Below are 16,147 nucleotides of genomic sequence, written 5' to 3' on the forward strand. Positions count from 1 at the left end.
ATGAGTAAGTTCTTTAGTGGTGATATGTAAAATTTTGGTGCACCCATAACCTGAGCAGTATACACTGAATACTATTTGCAATCTTTTATCTCTTACCTCTCTCCCATCCTTCCCCCTAAGTCCCCAAAGTCCATTGTATCATTCTTATGCCTTTGCATCCTCATGGCTTAGTTCCCACATATCAGTGAGAACACACAATGTTTGGTTTTCCATTTCTGAGTAACTTCACTTGGTATAATAGTCTCCAATCTCATCCAGGTCAATGCAAATGCCATTAATTCATTCCTTTTTATGGCTGAGTAGTATTCCATCCTATAAGTATACCACAGATTCTTTATCTACTCATTGACTGATAGGCATTTAAGTTGGTTCCACGATTTTGCAATTGCAAATTGTGCTGCTATAAACATGCATGTTCAAGTATCTTTTTCATATAATGACTTCTTTTCCTATGGGTAGATACCCAGTAGTAGGATTGCTGGATCAAATAATAGTTCTACCTTTAGTTCTTTAAGGAATCCTCACTGTTTTCCATTGTGGTTGTTCTAGTTTACATTCCCACCAGCAGTGTAGAAGTGTTCCTTATTCACCACATCCATGCCAAAATTTACTGTTTTTTTTTTTTTTTTTTTAATTTTATTTTTTGATTATGGCCATTCTTGCAGAAGTAAGGTGGTATTCCATTCTGGTTTTGATTTGCATTTCCCTGATCATTATTGATGTTCAGCATTTTTTCTTTTTTTATATATACTTTAAGTTCTGGGGTACATGTGCAGAATATGCAGGTTTGTTACATAGGTATATATATGCCATGGTGGTTTTCTGCATCCATCACTCAGTCACCTACATTTGGTATTTCTCCTAATGCTATACCTCCCCTAGCCCCCCTAACCCCTGCTATCCCTCCCCTAGCCCTCCACTCCCACCACCCATGGGCCCCATTGTATTATTTTCCCTCCCTGTGTCCATGTGTTCTCATTGTTCAACACCCACTTATGAGTGAGAACATGCAGTGTTTGGTTTTCTGCTCTTATGACAGTTTGCTTAGAATGATGGTTTCCTGCTTTAACCATGTCCCTGCAAAAAACATAAACTCATCCTTTGTATGGTTGCATAATATTCCATGGGGTATACATGGTACATTTTCTTTATTCAGTCTATCATTGATGGGTACTTGGGTTGGTTCCAAGTCTTTGCTATTGTGAACAGTGCCGCAATTTTATGCTCGTTGGCCATTTAAATACGTTCTTTTGAGAATTGTCTATTCATGTCCTTAGCCCACTTTCTGATGGGATTGTTTTTCTCTTACTGAGTTCATTGTAGATTCTGGATATTAGTCCTTTGTCAGATGTATAGGTTGTGAAGATTTTCTCCCACTCCGTGCGTGTTCTGTTTGCTCTGCAGACTGTTCCTTTTGCTATGCAAAAGCTCTTTAGTTTAATTAAGTTGCAAGTATTTATCTTTTTTTTTATTGCATTTGCTTTTGGATTCTTGGTCATAAAATCCTTGCCTAAGCCAATGTCTAGAAGGGTTTTTCCAATATAATCTTCTAGAATTTTTATAGTTTCAGATTATAGATCATAGATTTCAGTCCTTAATTCATCCTGAGTTAATTTGTGTATAAGGTGAGAGATGAGGATCCAGTTTCATTCTCCTACATGTGGCTAGCCAATTATCCCAGCACTATTTGTTGAAAACAATAGTGAGAGTTTTTGTTTTCCTTTCCCCACTTTATGTTTTTCTTTGCTGTGTTGAAGACCAGTTGGCTGCAAGTATTTGGGTTTATTTCTGGGTTCTCTATTCTGTCCCATTGGTATATGTGCCTATCTTTATACCAGTACCATGCTGTTTCAGTAACTATGGCCTTATAGTATAGTATGAAATCAGGTAGTGTGATACCTCCACATTTGTTCTTTTTGGTTGGTATTACTTTGGCTAAGTGGGCTCTTTTTTTGTTCCATATGAATTTTAGAATTGTTTTTTTCTAATTTTCTGAAGAATGATGGTGGTCTTTTGATGGAGATTGCACTAAATTTGTAGATTTATTTTGGCAGTATGGTAGTTTTCACAATATTGATTCTATCCCTCCCTGAGCATGGGATGAGTTTCCATTTGTTTGTGTTGTCTATGACTTCTTTTCAGCAATGTTTTATAGTTTTCCTTATAGAGGTCTTTTCCCTCCTTGGTCAAATATATTCCTAAGCATTCATGGTTTTTGTTTTTGTTTTTGTTTTTGTTTTTTTGGCAGCTATTGTAAAAGGGGTTGAATTCTTGATTTGATTCTCTGCCTTGTTGTTGCTGGTGTATAGAAGAGCTACTGACTTGTGTACATTAATCTTGTATCTGGAAATCTTGCTGAATTATTTTAACAGTTCTAAGAGCTTTCTGAAGGAGTCTTTATGGTTTTTAAGGTGAACAATTATATTGTCAGCAATCAATGACAGCCTTGACTTCCTCTTTACCAACTTGGAGGCCCTTTATTTATTTCTCATCTGATTACTCTGGCTAGCATTTCCAGTACTATGTTGAAGAGGAGTGATGAGAGTGGGCATCCTTGTCTTATTCCAGTTCTTAGAGGAAATGCTTTCAACTTTTCCCCATTTAGTATTATGTTGGCTGTGGGCTTCTCACAGGTGGCTTTTATTACATTGAGGTATGTCCTGTGTATGCCAATTTTGCTAAGTGTTTTAATCATAAAGTAATGCTGGATTTTCTTGAATGCTTCTTCTGCGTCTATTGAGATGATTATGTGATTTTGGTTTTTAATTCTCTTTACGTGGTATATCACATTTATTGACTTGAATATGTTAAACCATTCCTGTATCCCTGGGAAAATGTACTTGATCATATTGCATTTTCTTTTTCATAGTTCTGCTCTGGTATTTCTTATTTCCTTTCTTCTGCTGGGTTTGGGTTTGGTTTGTTCTTGTTTCTGTAGTTCCTTGAGGTGTGATCTTAGAGTGTCAGTTTGTGCTCTTTCAGTCTTTTTGATGTAGGTGTTTAGGGCTATGAACTTTCCTCTTAGCACTGCCTTTGCTGTGTCCCAGAAGTTTTGATAGGTTGTGTCATTATTGTCATTCAGTTTGGACAATTTCTAAATTTCCATCTTGATCTCGTTTTTGACCCAGTGATCATTCAAGAGCAAGTTATTTACTTTGCATGTACGTGCATGGTTTTGAAAGTTCCTTTTGGAGTCGATTTCCAGTTTTCTTCCACTGTGATCTAAGAGAGTGTTTGATATCATTTCAATTTTCTAAAATTTATTCAGGATCATTTTACAGCCTATTATATGGTCTATCTTGGAGAAAGTTACATGTGTTGTTGAATAGAATGTGTATTCTGTAGTTCTTGGATAAATGTTCTGTATATATCTGTTAAGTCCCATTTGTTCCAAAGTGTAGTTTAAATTCATTGTTTCTTTTTGAGTTTCTGTCTTGATGACCTGTCTAGTGCTGTCAGTGCAGTATTGAAGTCCACCACTATTCTTGTGCTGCTGTCTATCTCATTCCTTAGGTCTATTAGAAATTGTGTGTGTATATATATGTATGTATGTGTGTGTGTGTGTGTATACACATACATATATTTTATTGCACTGTAGGTTCTAGGGTACATGTGAAGAACATTCAGGATTGTTGCATAGGTACCTACACGGCAATGTGGTTTGCTGACTCCATTCCCACAACCTATATCTGGCATTTCTTCCCATGTTATCCTTCCCCAACTCCATACCCCGTGCTGTCCCTCACCTAGACCCCCCCAAAAGACCCTAGTGTGTGACGCTCCCCTCCCTGTGCCCATGTGTTCTCATTGTTCAACACCCACCTATGAGTGAGAACATGTGGTGTCTGATTTTCTGTTCTTGTGCCAGTTTGCTGAGAATGATGGTTTCTAGGTTCATCCATGTCCCTACAAAGGACATGAACTCATCATTTTTTATGACTGCATAGTATTCTATGGTGTATATGTGCCACATGATGGGCATTTGGGTTGAATCCATGTCTTTGCTATTGTAAACAGTGCTGCAGTGAACATACGTGTGCATGTGTCTTTATAATAGAATGATTTATGATCCTTTGGATATATACCCAGTAATGGGATTGCTGGGTCAAATGGAATTTCTATGTCTAGATCCTTGAGGAATCGCCACACTGTCTTCCACAACGGTTGAACTAATTTACACTCCTATCAACAGTGTAAACATGTTCCCATTTCTCCACATCCTTTCCAGCATCTGTTGTCTCCAGATTTTTAAATGATCGCCATTCTAACTGGCATGAGTAGTATCTCAATGTGGTTTTGATTTGCATTTCTCTAATGAGCAGTGATGATGAGCATTTTTTCATATGTTTGCTGCCCTCATATATGTCTTCTTTTGTAAAGTGTCTGTTCATATTCTTCAATGGGTTTGTTTTTTTCTTGTAAATCTGTTTTAGTTCTTTGTAGATTCTGGATATTAGCCCTTTGTCAGATGGGTAGATTCCAAATTTTTTTTCCATTCTGTCGGTTGCTGGTTCACTCTAATGATAATTGCTTTTCCAGTGTAGAAGCTGTGGAGTTTAATTAGATCCCATTTGTCTATTTTGGCTTTTGTTGCCAATGCTTTTGGTATTTCAGTCATGAAGTCCTTGTCTATGCCTATGTTCTGAATGGTTTTGCCTAGGTTTTCTTCTAGGGTTTTTATATTGTTAGATCTTATGTTTAAGTCTTTAATCCATCTGGAGTTAATTTTAGTGTAAGGTGTCAGGAAGTGGTCCAGTTTCTACTTTCTGCACATGGCTAGCCAGTTTTCCCAACACCATTTATTAAACAGGGAATCCTTTCCTCTTTGCTTGTTTTTGTCAGATTTGTCAAAGATCAGATGGTTGTAGATGTGTGGTGTTGCCTCCAAGGCCTCTGTTCTGTTCCATTGGCCTATATCTCTGTTTTGGTACCAGTACCATGCTGTTTTGATTGCTGTAGCATGATGCCTCCAGTGAGGTAGCATGAAGCCTCCAATTTTGTTCTTTTTGTTTAGAATTGACTTGGCTATGCAGGTACAGTTTTGGTTCCATATGAAGTTTAAGGTGGTTTTTTTCCAGTTCTGTGAAGAAGGTCATAGGTAGCATGATGGAGGTAGCATTGAATCTATAAATTACTTTGGGCAGTATGGCCATTTTCACAATATTGATTCTTCCTAACCACGAACATGGAATGTTTTTCGATCTGTTTCTTTCCTCTCTTATTTCCTTGAGCAGTGGTTTGTAGCTCTCCTTGAAGAGGTCCTTTACATCCCTTCTTAGTTGTAATCCTAGGTATTTTATTCTCTTTGTAGCAATTGTAAATGACAGTTCGTTCTTGATTTGATTCTCTGTTAATCTGTTATTGGTGTATAGAAATGCTTGTGATTTCTGCACATTGATTTTGTATTCTGAGACTTTGCTGAAATTGTTTGTGAGTTTCAGGCGATTTTAGGCTGAGATGATGAGATCTTCTAAATATACAATCATGCCATCTGCAAATAGAGACAATTTGACTTTCTCCTTTCCTAATTGAATAGATTTTATTTATTTTTCTTGCCCGATTGCTCTGGCTGGAACTTCCAATGCTATATTGAATAGGAGTGGTGAGAGAGGGCATCTTTGTCTAGTGCCAGGTTTCAAAGGGAATTCTTCCAGTTTTTGCCCATTCAGTATGATATTAGCTGTTGGTTTGTCATAAATAGCTTTTATAATTTTGAGATATGTTCCACCATTTTGATGCTAGCTGGTTGTTTTGCCCATTAGGTGATGCAGTTTCTTCATTGTGTCAATGATCTTTACAATTTGGTACATTTTTGGAGAGGCTGGGACTGGTTGTTCCTTTCCTTGTTTAGTGCTTCTTTCAGGAGCTTTTGTAAGGCAGGTCTGGTGGTGACAAAATCTCTCAGGAATTGCTTGTTCATAAAGGATTTTATTTATTTCTCCTTCGCTTATGAAACTTAGTTTGGCTGGATGTGAAATTCTAAGTTGAAAGTTTTTTCTTTAAGGATGTTGAATATTTACCTCCATGCTCTTCTGGCTTGTAGGGTTTCTGCCAAGAGATCCACTGTGAGTCTGATGGGCTTCCTTTTGTGGGTAACCCAACCTTTCTCTCTGGCTGCCCTTAGCATTTTTTCCTTGATTTCAACCCTGGAGAATCTAACAATTATGTGCCTTGGGGTTGCTCTTCTTGAGGAATATCTCTGTGGTGTTCTCTGTATTCCCTGGACTTGAATATTGGCCTGCCTTGCTAGGTTGGGGAAGTTTTCCTGGATAATATCCTGAAAAGTGTTTTCCAGCTTGGATTCATTCTCTCCATCACATTCAGGTACACTTATCAAATGTAGATTAGGTCTTTTCAGATTATCCCATATTTCTTGGAGGCTTTGTTTGCTTCTTTTTACTCTTTTTTCTCTATTCTTGCCTTCTTGTTTTATTTCATTGGGTTGATCTTCAATCTCTGATATCCTTTCTTCTGCTCGGTCAATTCAGCTACTGAAACTTGTGTATGCTTTGCAAAGTTCTCGCATGTTATTTTTCAGCTCCATCAATTCATTTATACTCTTTTCTAAGCTGTTTATTCTCTTTAGCATTGCATCAAACCTTTTTTCAATGTTCTTAGTGTCTTTGCATTGGGTTAGAACATGTTTTTTTTAGCTCAGAGAAGTTTATTATTACCCACGTTCTGAAGCCTGTTTCTGTCAATTCATCAGACTCATTCTCCATCCAACCTTGTTCCCTAGCTGGTGAGGAGTTGTGATCCCTTGGAGGAGGAGAGGTGTTCTGGTTTTGGGTGTTTTCATCATTTTTGAGCTGGTTTCTTCCCATCTTTGTGGCTTTATCTACCTGTGGTCTTTGTAGTTGGTCATTTTTGGATGGGGTCTCTGAATGGACATCCTTTTTGTTGATGATGAAGTTATTTATTTCTGTTTTTTAGTTTTCTGTCTAAGAGTCAGGCTCTGCTTGCCTGGGGATCACCAGTAAAAGTTGCTGCCAGTTTCTTCTTCTGTTATCTTTGTTCCAGAAGGATACCTGCCAGATGTCAGCCTGAGTTCTGCTTTATGAATTGTCTCTTTGGATATACAGGGGTCAGGGAGCTGCTTGAGGAGACAGTCAGACCCTTATATTGTTTTATATATATATGTCCCATATAACAATGGAGCTCAGGTGCTGAGCTGTGAGCTCCATTGTTCCATTCAGAGCTGCTGGGCAGGTACTTTTAAGTCTGCTGCAGTGGAACTCATAAGGAAGATGGGGCTTTATTTATAAGTGCCTGACATGCTGCTGCCTTTTTTCAGAGATGCCCCGCCCAGTGAGGAGGTAGCCTAGTCCCAGTCTGCCAGCAGAGGTGTTGCTGAGCTGCCATGGGTACTGCCCAGCTGCTGTGTGAACTTCCCTGCAGTTTTGTTTATAGAGGTATAGTTAGAACTACCTCAGTAATGGTGGTCTGCCTCAGTAATGATGAACTGTCTCTGTAATGTTGGGCTGCCTCAGTAATGGTGGATTGCCTCGGTAATGGTGTATGTACTGCCTCAGTAATAGCAGACTGCCTTAGTAGTGGTGACTGCCTTGGTAATGGTGGACGTCCTTCCTTCCACAGAGCTGGACCATCCTGGGTCCAGCTGTGCTTGCTGTGACTCTCAATCCAGAGCATTTCAGATTGCTGGTCTTTGTCGGGGTGGGACCTCCCGAGCCAGATCACCTGGCTCTGTATCAGTCCCCTGTTTTTCAGTTGCATGGGTGACTTTTTCAGTTGAATGGGAGACTCTGTCTGCCAGGCATTCCAGGTGCCAGTTGAAATGGTGCCCAAATTTGTGTGAGTTTTTGTGCAGAAACCCACTGGACCTACTGAAACAGCCATGCTGGAGACTCATGGTGCTTTTCTACCCAGGAATATCCTGGTCTGTGGGCAGTAAAAATTCATTTGAAAATGTGGTGATCACTCACCCTCTATGTTCTCACTGGGAACTGCACTCCAGAGCTGTTTCTATTCGGCCATCTTGGATTGTCTCCCCAGAAATTGTTTTATAAATTTGGCAGATCCAGTGTTAGGAGCACATAAGTTTATGATTGTGATATTTACCTGCTGGACAAAGCCTTTTCTACCTTTGCTCACTTTTGATGTGTCCATTTGCATGAAATGCCTTTTTACACCCCTTTACTTTAAGTTTATGTGTGTCCTTATGTGTGAGGTGAGTCTCCTGAAGTCAGCAGATATTTCCTTGCTGAATTCTTATCCATTCTAAAATTCCATATCTTTTAGGTGGAGCATTTAGGCCATTTGCTTTAAATGTTAGTATTGAGATGTGAGGTACCGTTGCATAAATTGTGTGATTTGTTGCCTGTGTACCTCAGTTTTTTTGTTTGTTTTTGCTTTTTAACTTGTATTTTTGTTTCATAGTTTCTGTGTGATTTATGCTTTTAACAGGTTCTATTTTGATGTGTTTCCAGGATTTCTTTCAGGACTTAGAGCTCTTTTTAGGAGTTCTTATAGAGGTGGCTTAGTAGTAGTGACTCACAGTAATTTTTTGTCTGAAAAAGACCTTATCTTTCCTGCCTATATGATGTTTAGCTTTGCTTGATAATAAATTCTTGGCCAATAATAGTTTTGTTTAAGGAGGCTGAAGATAGGGTCCCAATCCCTTCTAGCGTATAGGATTTCTGCTGAGAAATCTTCTGTTAGTCTGATAGGTTTCCTTTTATAGGTTACCTGGTGCATCTGTCTCACAGCTCTTAAGATTCTTTCCTTTGTCTTAACTTTAGATAGCCTAAGGAAAATGTGCTAGGCAATTATCTTTTGTGATGAATTTCCAAGCTGTTCTTTCTGTTTCTTGTATTGGGATGTCTAGGCCTCTAGGAAGACCTAGGAAGTTTTCCTTGATTATTCCCCCAAAATGCTTTCCAAACTTTTAGATTTATCTTTTTCCTCAGGAATACTGGTTATTCTTAGGTTTCTTCATTTAACATAATCCCAGACTTCTTGGAGGCTTTGTTCATATTTTCTTGTTCCTTTTTCTTTGTCTTTGTTGGACTGGATTAATTCAAAGACCTTGTCTTTGAGTTCTGAATTTTTTCCTTCTACTTGTTCAATTCTATTGCTGAGCCTTTCCAGAAATTTGGCCTTTCTATAAGTGTGTCCAATGTCTCCTGATTTTTTTTTATTGTTTTTTTCTTTTTGCTATCATTTCTTGTATCATTTTATGGATTTACTTGCATTGCGCTTCACCTTTTTCTGGTGCCTCTCTGATTCGCTTAATAACTAACCTCCTGAATTCTTTTCCACATAAATTTGGGGATTACTTCTTTTTTTGAATCCATTATTGGTGAACTAGTGTGATTTTTTGAAGGTGCTGAAGAGCCTTGTTTTGTTACATTACCAGAGGTGGTCTTCTCGTTCCTTCTGATTTGGGTAGGCTCTCTCAGAGGGAAGGTCTAGGGCTGAAGGCTGCTGTTCAGATTCTTCTGTCCCATGGGTTGTTCCCTTGATGTAGTATTCTCCACCGTTTCCTGGAGATATGGCTTCCTGTTAGCCAAATTGCAGTGATTATTGTCTCTCTTCTGGGTCTAGCCACTCAGTAAGTCTACCAGCTCTGGGCTGGTGCTGGGGGTTGTCTGCACAGAGTCCTGTGATATGAACCATCTATGGGTCTCTCAGCCATCAAAACCAACACCTATTCTGGTGGAGGTGGCAGGGGCTGAAATGGACTCTGTGAGGGTTCTTAGCTTTGGTGACTTAGTGCTTTATTTTTGTGCTGATTGGCCTCCAGCAGGATGTTATACTTTCCAGAGAGCATCAGCTATAGTAGTATGGAGGGGAACTAACCAATGGTGGGTAGGGCCCTAGAACTCTCACGATTATATGCCTTTTGTCTTCCACTACCAGAGTGGGTAGGGAAGGATCATCAGGTGGGGGCAGGGCTAGGCAGGTCTAAACTTAGACTCTCCTTGTTGCTGTAGCTGCTGTGAAAGTTGGGGATGAGATTCCCAGGCTACTGGAGTTGTGTACCTAGGAAGACTATGACTGCCTTTGCTGAGTCATATAGGTTGTCAGAGAAGTGGGGTTAAGCCAACAGTCACAGGCCTCACCCATCTCCCACACAAACTGAAGGGCCAGTCTTGCTCCCACCATGCCCCCACCAACACAACCAAGTCTGATTCCAGGTGGTGTGCAAGCCAGGCTTGAGAACTTGCCCTAGGCTACCCACCTCCTATCTGTGAAAGGAAAGAACTTGGTTGTTCCCCAACCTGTGGAGTCTGCACACCTCCCCCAAGCACTGGGAAAGATGCTTTTCACTCTGTTCAAATTGTTACAAAATTCAGCTGGAGATTTTTTTTCTCCCTGTGGTGATTTCCACTCCTCTGGTCACCCTCCCAGTGGATCCCTGTGGTGCCAGGCAGGAATGGCCTGCTTGGGGACACAGTGAGCTCCCAGGGTCTTTCCTGCTGCTTCCTTTACCCAAGTATTTCACTCAATTAATTTGACTCAGCTCCAGGTAATGTCAGAAACTTATCCTGCAAAGAGACCTTCAGTTTCCCCAGTTGGAGCGTGTGTTCTGGAGAGAAGAATCTTTCTTTCAGACTTCCGCACTTTAGACACTCAAAGTATTAGGGTGTCTCCTGGTTCCTGCAGGAGCAGCCTTCTTACTTCAGAGAGTCTGTGGGTCCTCTCGGGATTGCTTGTCTGTTCTTGCAGTTGATCTGAAACCAAAATTCACAATGCGAGCCTCCATACACTGCTCTTCCATCCAAGTCAGAGCAGCAATCTAGTACTGCCTCCTGTCTGCCATGATGTTAGAAACCTCTGTTCCCACTAAATATTTTCTGATACACATTTAAGCTTGACTCCTGTCTCCTTAGCAGTCAACTTAAAATGTAAATCTTTTATTTTCTCAAAAACTTGGTGTCATAGCATTGGCTTCTCACGCATAAGGCAGCAAGCTCCTTTTACTCCAGAACACTTCTAACTCAGCCAGAAAACCTTCTTATGTGTTTCTTCATGATTCTCACCTTTCTACTATTGGAAGGAAGATCCCCAGGCAATCTTTAACATCACATGTTGAAGATAACAGAGCTGCCACCACCTGTGTATTCTAAATCACTGGATATAAACAAACGTCCCCAAACTAACCCTGACAAAATAGGATGTGAAGAGAATGTCATAGGAACAATAAATTGAGTTCTGTTGTTTTGAGAATTAGAATTTGGGTATATTTGTTCCTAAAGTCTTGCTTACTCTATCAAAGCAATTGGTATTCTACTCTGAAGTAGGGTACTACATTAACTGAGAAAAACAGTGAAAAACAAAAAGAAACTAAGCAAGAGTTCAGCAATTAACTGGTGAATGCTTATGAATATGAAATTAATAAGATATAAAGAATGACAGCATATTATGCAGTGACAAAATGAAGGCAAAACTGCGACCTTAAATATCTTAAAGACAGATCATTCACGTGCCTACTGAACCTGTAACTCAAGGGAAGTGGTTAGAAAAAGACAGTTTTCTTTCCTTTTTTCCTCAGCAACATTTTTACAGAGGGCCAGATAATTTATTTTTTAAATATTTTTAATACTTTGTGGTTTTCTATAAAGTTTTCTCTGATACTTGGTAAGATGATAGATAGATTTATTTCAGAATCTATTATTTTCAGGATGCTTCTTGGAGTTTAGTAGATTTAAACAAAACTAAAGAACTAATCGTTATTTTAATTTCTGCACACTGAGGGAAATTATAAAAGAAAAGGAGCCTCCTCTTATTCCATAGCAGGTAATTAATTCTCCACACCAGACAAGAAAGAGTTTTGATGAAATATAATTGAATGAAATTAGATAACATATAATTAGATAGAATCAGATGAAGTAAGATTCATAGACTGTGAAGGAACAGAATGAATTTTTCTCCATACCTCTTGTGACAAATACATTCACCTGTATGCATACAAGGTCATATCGTTCAATGTATTTTTTAACTGTTATTTACAATAATTAAAATTTAAAATACTTAGGGATGAGAAAGAATGTCACTTTAATTTTGTATCATTGACTATGCAGAATAAATAGAGAAAAGACAAACAAAGAAAGCTTATGGATTGTGAGAAACTCAAAAGCTCAATGGACTGGTGTTTCCAGTGGAAATAGTCAAACATAAGCTTGAAGACGAGGCAGGTGTGGTTTCAGAGTAAGATTTTTGAATGAGTGATTAAGATGTAGCATGTTAAAGTAAAAGCAGTCCAATGTGTGATTGCAGCAGTGAATATCTGAAATAGAGAAAAGTCACTGGAGATGAGAAGATTCAAGATGAGAGAAGCTTGGGATTGGATAGAATATCTAGTGGAAACAGACACATAGACCAATGAAACAGAATAAAGAAACCAGAAATAAAGCCACACATCTGCAACCATCTGATCTTTGACAAAGTCAACAAGAGCAAGAAAAGAGCAAAGGAGTCCCTAATCAATAAATTACGCTGGTATAAATGGCTAGCCATATGAAGAAGAATGAAACTGGAACCCTGTCTTTCACTTGAATCCTACATAACACACAATCACTAACTACCCTATAACAAACAACTCTTACATTTTATTGATGGCAACTGACAGAAAATATATATTTTTCATAATAAACCAGTACACCCACATGTATAAACATATAATACTTTCTAAAAAATACTAATATTAATGCAATCTGACATTCACTTCTTTTTTTTTTAAATTGCATTTTAGGTTTTGGGGTACATGTGAAGAACATGCAAGATTGTTGCATAGGTATACACATGGCAGTGTGATTTGCTGCCTCCCATAACCTATATCTGGCATTTCTCCCCATGCTATCTCTCCCCAACTCCCCACCCCCTGCTGTCCCTCGCCTATTTCCCCTCAACAGACTCCATTGTGTGATGCTCCCCTCCCTCTGTCCATGTGTTCTCATTGTTCAACACCCACCTATGAGTGAAAACATGCAGTGCTTGATTTTCTGTTCTTGCATCAGTTTGCTGAGAATTATGGTTTCCAGTTTCATCCATTTCCCTAAAAAGGACATGAACTCATTGATTTTTATGGCTGCATAATATTCCATGGTGTATATGTGCCACATTATCCCTGTCCAGTCTATCATCGATGGGCATTTGGGTTGGTTCCAGGTCTTTGCAATTGTAAACAGTGCTGCAATGAACATTCGTGTGCATGCGTCCTTATAGTAGAACGATTTATAACCCTTTGGATATATACCCAGGAATGGGATTGCTGGGTCAAATGGAATTTCCATGTCTAGGTCCTTGAGGAATCGCCACAATGTCTTCCACAATGGTTGAACTAATTTACACTCCCACCAACAGTGTAATCATGTTCCTATTTCTCCACATCCTCTCCAGCATCTATTGTTGGCTGATTTTTTAATGATCACAATTCTAACTGGCATGAGATGGTATCTAAATGTAGTTTTAATTTGCATTTCTCTAATGACCAGTGATGATAAGCATTTTTTCCTATGTTTATTGGCCTCCTATATGTCTTCTTTTGCAAAGTGTCTGTTCATATCCTTTGCCCACCTTTGAATGGGCTTATTTGTTTTTTTCTTGTAAATCTGTTTTAGTTCTTTGTAGATTCTGGATATTAGCCCTTTGTCAGATGGGTAGATTCCAAAATTTTTTTCCCATTCTATTGGTTGCTGATTCACTCTAATGACTGTTTCTTTGGCTGTGCAGAAGCTGTGGAGTTTGATTAGGTCCCATTTGTCTATTTTGCCTTCTGTTGCCAATGCTTTTGGTGTTTTAGTCATGAAGTCCTTGCCTATGCCTATGTCCTGAATGGTTTTGCCTAGGTTTTCTTCTAAGGTTTTTATGGTGTTAGGTCTTATGTTTAAGTCTTTAATCCATCTGGAGTTAATTTTAGTGTGAGGTGTCAGGAAGGGTTCCAGTTTCTGCTTTCTTCACATGGCTAGCCAGTTTTCCCAACACCATTTATTAAACAGGGAATCCTTTCCCCATTGCTTGTTTTTGTGAGGTTTGTCAAAGATCAGATGGTTTTAGATGTGGGATGTTGCCTCCGAGGACTCTGTTCTGTTCCATTGGTCTATATCTCTGTTTTGGTACCAGTACCATGCTGTTTTTATTACTGTAGCCTTGTAGTATAGTTTGATGTCTGGTAGTGTGATGCCTCCCACTTTGTTCTTTTTGTTTAGAATTGGCTTTGCTATGCCAGCTCTCTTTTGGTTCCATATGAAATTTAAGGTCTTGTCTTCCAGTTCTGTGAAGAAGGTCATTGGTAGCTTGATGGGGATAGCATTGAATCTGTAAATTACTTTGAGCAGTATGGCCATTTTCACAATATTGATTCTTCCTAACCATAAACATGGAATGTTTCTCCATCTATTTATGTCCTCTCTTACTTTGTTGAGAAGTGGTTTGTAGTTCTCCTTGAAGAGGTCCTTTACATTCCTTGTTAGTTGTATTCCTAGGTGTCTGATTCTCTTTGTAGCAATTGTGAATGGCAGTTCATTCTTGATTTGGCTCTCTTTAAGTCTATTATTGGTGTATAGGAATGCTTGTGATTTTTGCACATTGATTTTGTATCCTGAGACTTTGCTGAATTTGCTTATCAGTTTCAGGAGATTTGAGGCTGAGACGATGGGATCTTGTAAATATACAATCATGTCATCTGAAAATAGAGACAATTTGACTTCCTGCTTTCCTATTTGAATACCCTTTATTTCTTTTTCTTGCCTGATTGCTCTGGCTAGAACTTCCAATACTATATCGAATAGGAGTGGTGAGAGAGGGCATCCTTCTCTAGTGCCAGATTTCAAAGGGAATGCTTCCAGTTTTTGCCCATTCAGTATGATATTGGCTGTTGGTTTGTTGTAAATAGCTTTTATCATCTTGAGATATGTTTTATCAATACCTAGTTTATTGAGGGTTTTTAGCATAAAGGGCTGTTGAATTTTGTCAAAGGCCTTCTCTGCATCGAGATAATCATGTGGTTTTTGTTTTGGTTCTGTTTATGTGGTGAATTATGTTTGTAGACTTGCATATGTTGAACCAGTCTTGCATCCCTGGAATGAAGCCTACTTGATCTTGCTGGATAAGCTTTTTGATGTACTGTTGCAATCGGATTGCCAGTATTTAATTGAAGATTTTTGCATCTATGTTCATCATGGATATTGGCGTGAAGTGTTCTTTTCTTGCTGAGTCTCTGCCAGGTTTTGGTATCAGGATGATGTGATCTCATAAAATGATTTGGGAAGGAGTCCCTCTTTTTGGATTGTTTGGAATAGTTTCAGAAGGAATGGTACCAGCTCCTCTTTGTATGACTGGTAGAATTCGGCTGTGAACCCATCTGGACCTGGGCTTTCTTTGGGTGGTAGGCTTTTATTTGCTGCCTTAACTTCAGACCTTGTTATTGGTCTATTCAGGGTTTCGAATTCTTCCTGGTTTAGGCTTGAGAGAGTGCAAGTGTCCAGGAATTTATCCATTTCTTCCATGTTTACTAGTTTATGTGCATAGAGTTGTTTGTAATAATCTCTGATGATGGTTTGTATTTCTGTAGAATCTGTGGTGATATCCCCTTTATCATTTTTTATTGCAACTATTTGATTATTCTCTTTTTTTTTATTAATCTGGCTACTGGTCTATTTTGCTGATCTTTAAAAATATGGAACGCTTCATGAATTTGCATGTCATCCCTTGCACAGGGGCCATGCTAATCTTCTCTGTATTGTTCCAATTTTAGTATATGTGCTGCTGAAGCAAGCACAACATTCATTCTATTCTGCTCTATTCAACCTCTAAATTCTGTTTGCTACTCCCTAAATAGATTTCATATATTACTGAAGAGTTAAATTTAAGTGTCAAAAAGTGTTACTATTAAAAATATGTTAATTACTTGTGTGCTTGGAAATCAATTGGATTTAAGAGACAAAATAGCACAACAGGGGAAAAAATTCAAGCTACAAAATATGGCAAATTTAAGCTCAATTCCTATCTCAGCTATTGCTATACATTTGAGCAAGTTACTTGACTCCTCTATAATTTATTATCTAATTGATAATCTGATAATAATAACATAAATTGCAAGGGATTGTTCTGAGGATTAAGTGAGCTTATCTACATGAAGTGATTAGCAAATACTCTATGACTCAACAAAGTATGGCTGTTATAA

At 38.6% G+C, this 16,147-nt stretch overlaps 1 non-coding gene across 1 annotated transcript; it reads right to left on the reverse strand.

Annotated features, from left to right (window-relative positions):
* Positions 1-15,634: 15,634 nt before the first annotated feature.
* Positions 15,635-15,742, reverse strand: LOC135271930 (U6 spliceosomal RNA). Its single transcript, XR_010340059.1, has one exon. It is a non-coding gene; the product is annotated as a U6 spliceosomal RNA (small nuclear RNA).
* Between the last annotated feature and the right edge of the window lie 405 nt (positions 15,743-16,147).

This window comes from Aotus nancymaae, unplaced genomic scaffold (genome assembly GCF_030222135.1).
Source record: "Aotus nancymaae isolate 86718 unplaced genomic scaffold, 86718_ANA_hifiasm-v0.15.2.pri h1tg000006l, whole genome shotgun sequence".
In the NCBI taxonomy this organism is placed as follows: domain Eukaryota; kingdom Metazoa; phylum Chordata; class Mammalia; order Primates; family Aotidae; genus Aotus; species Aotus nancymaae.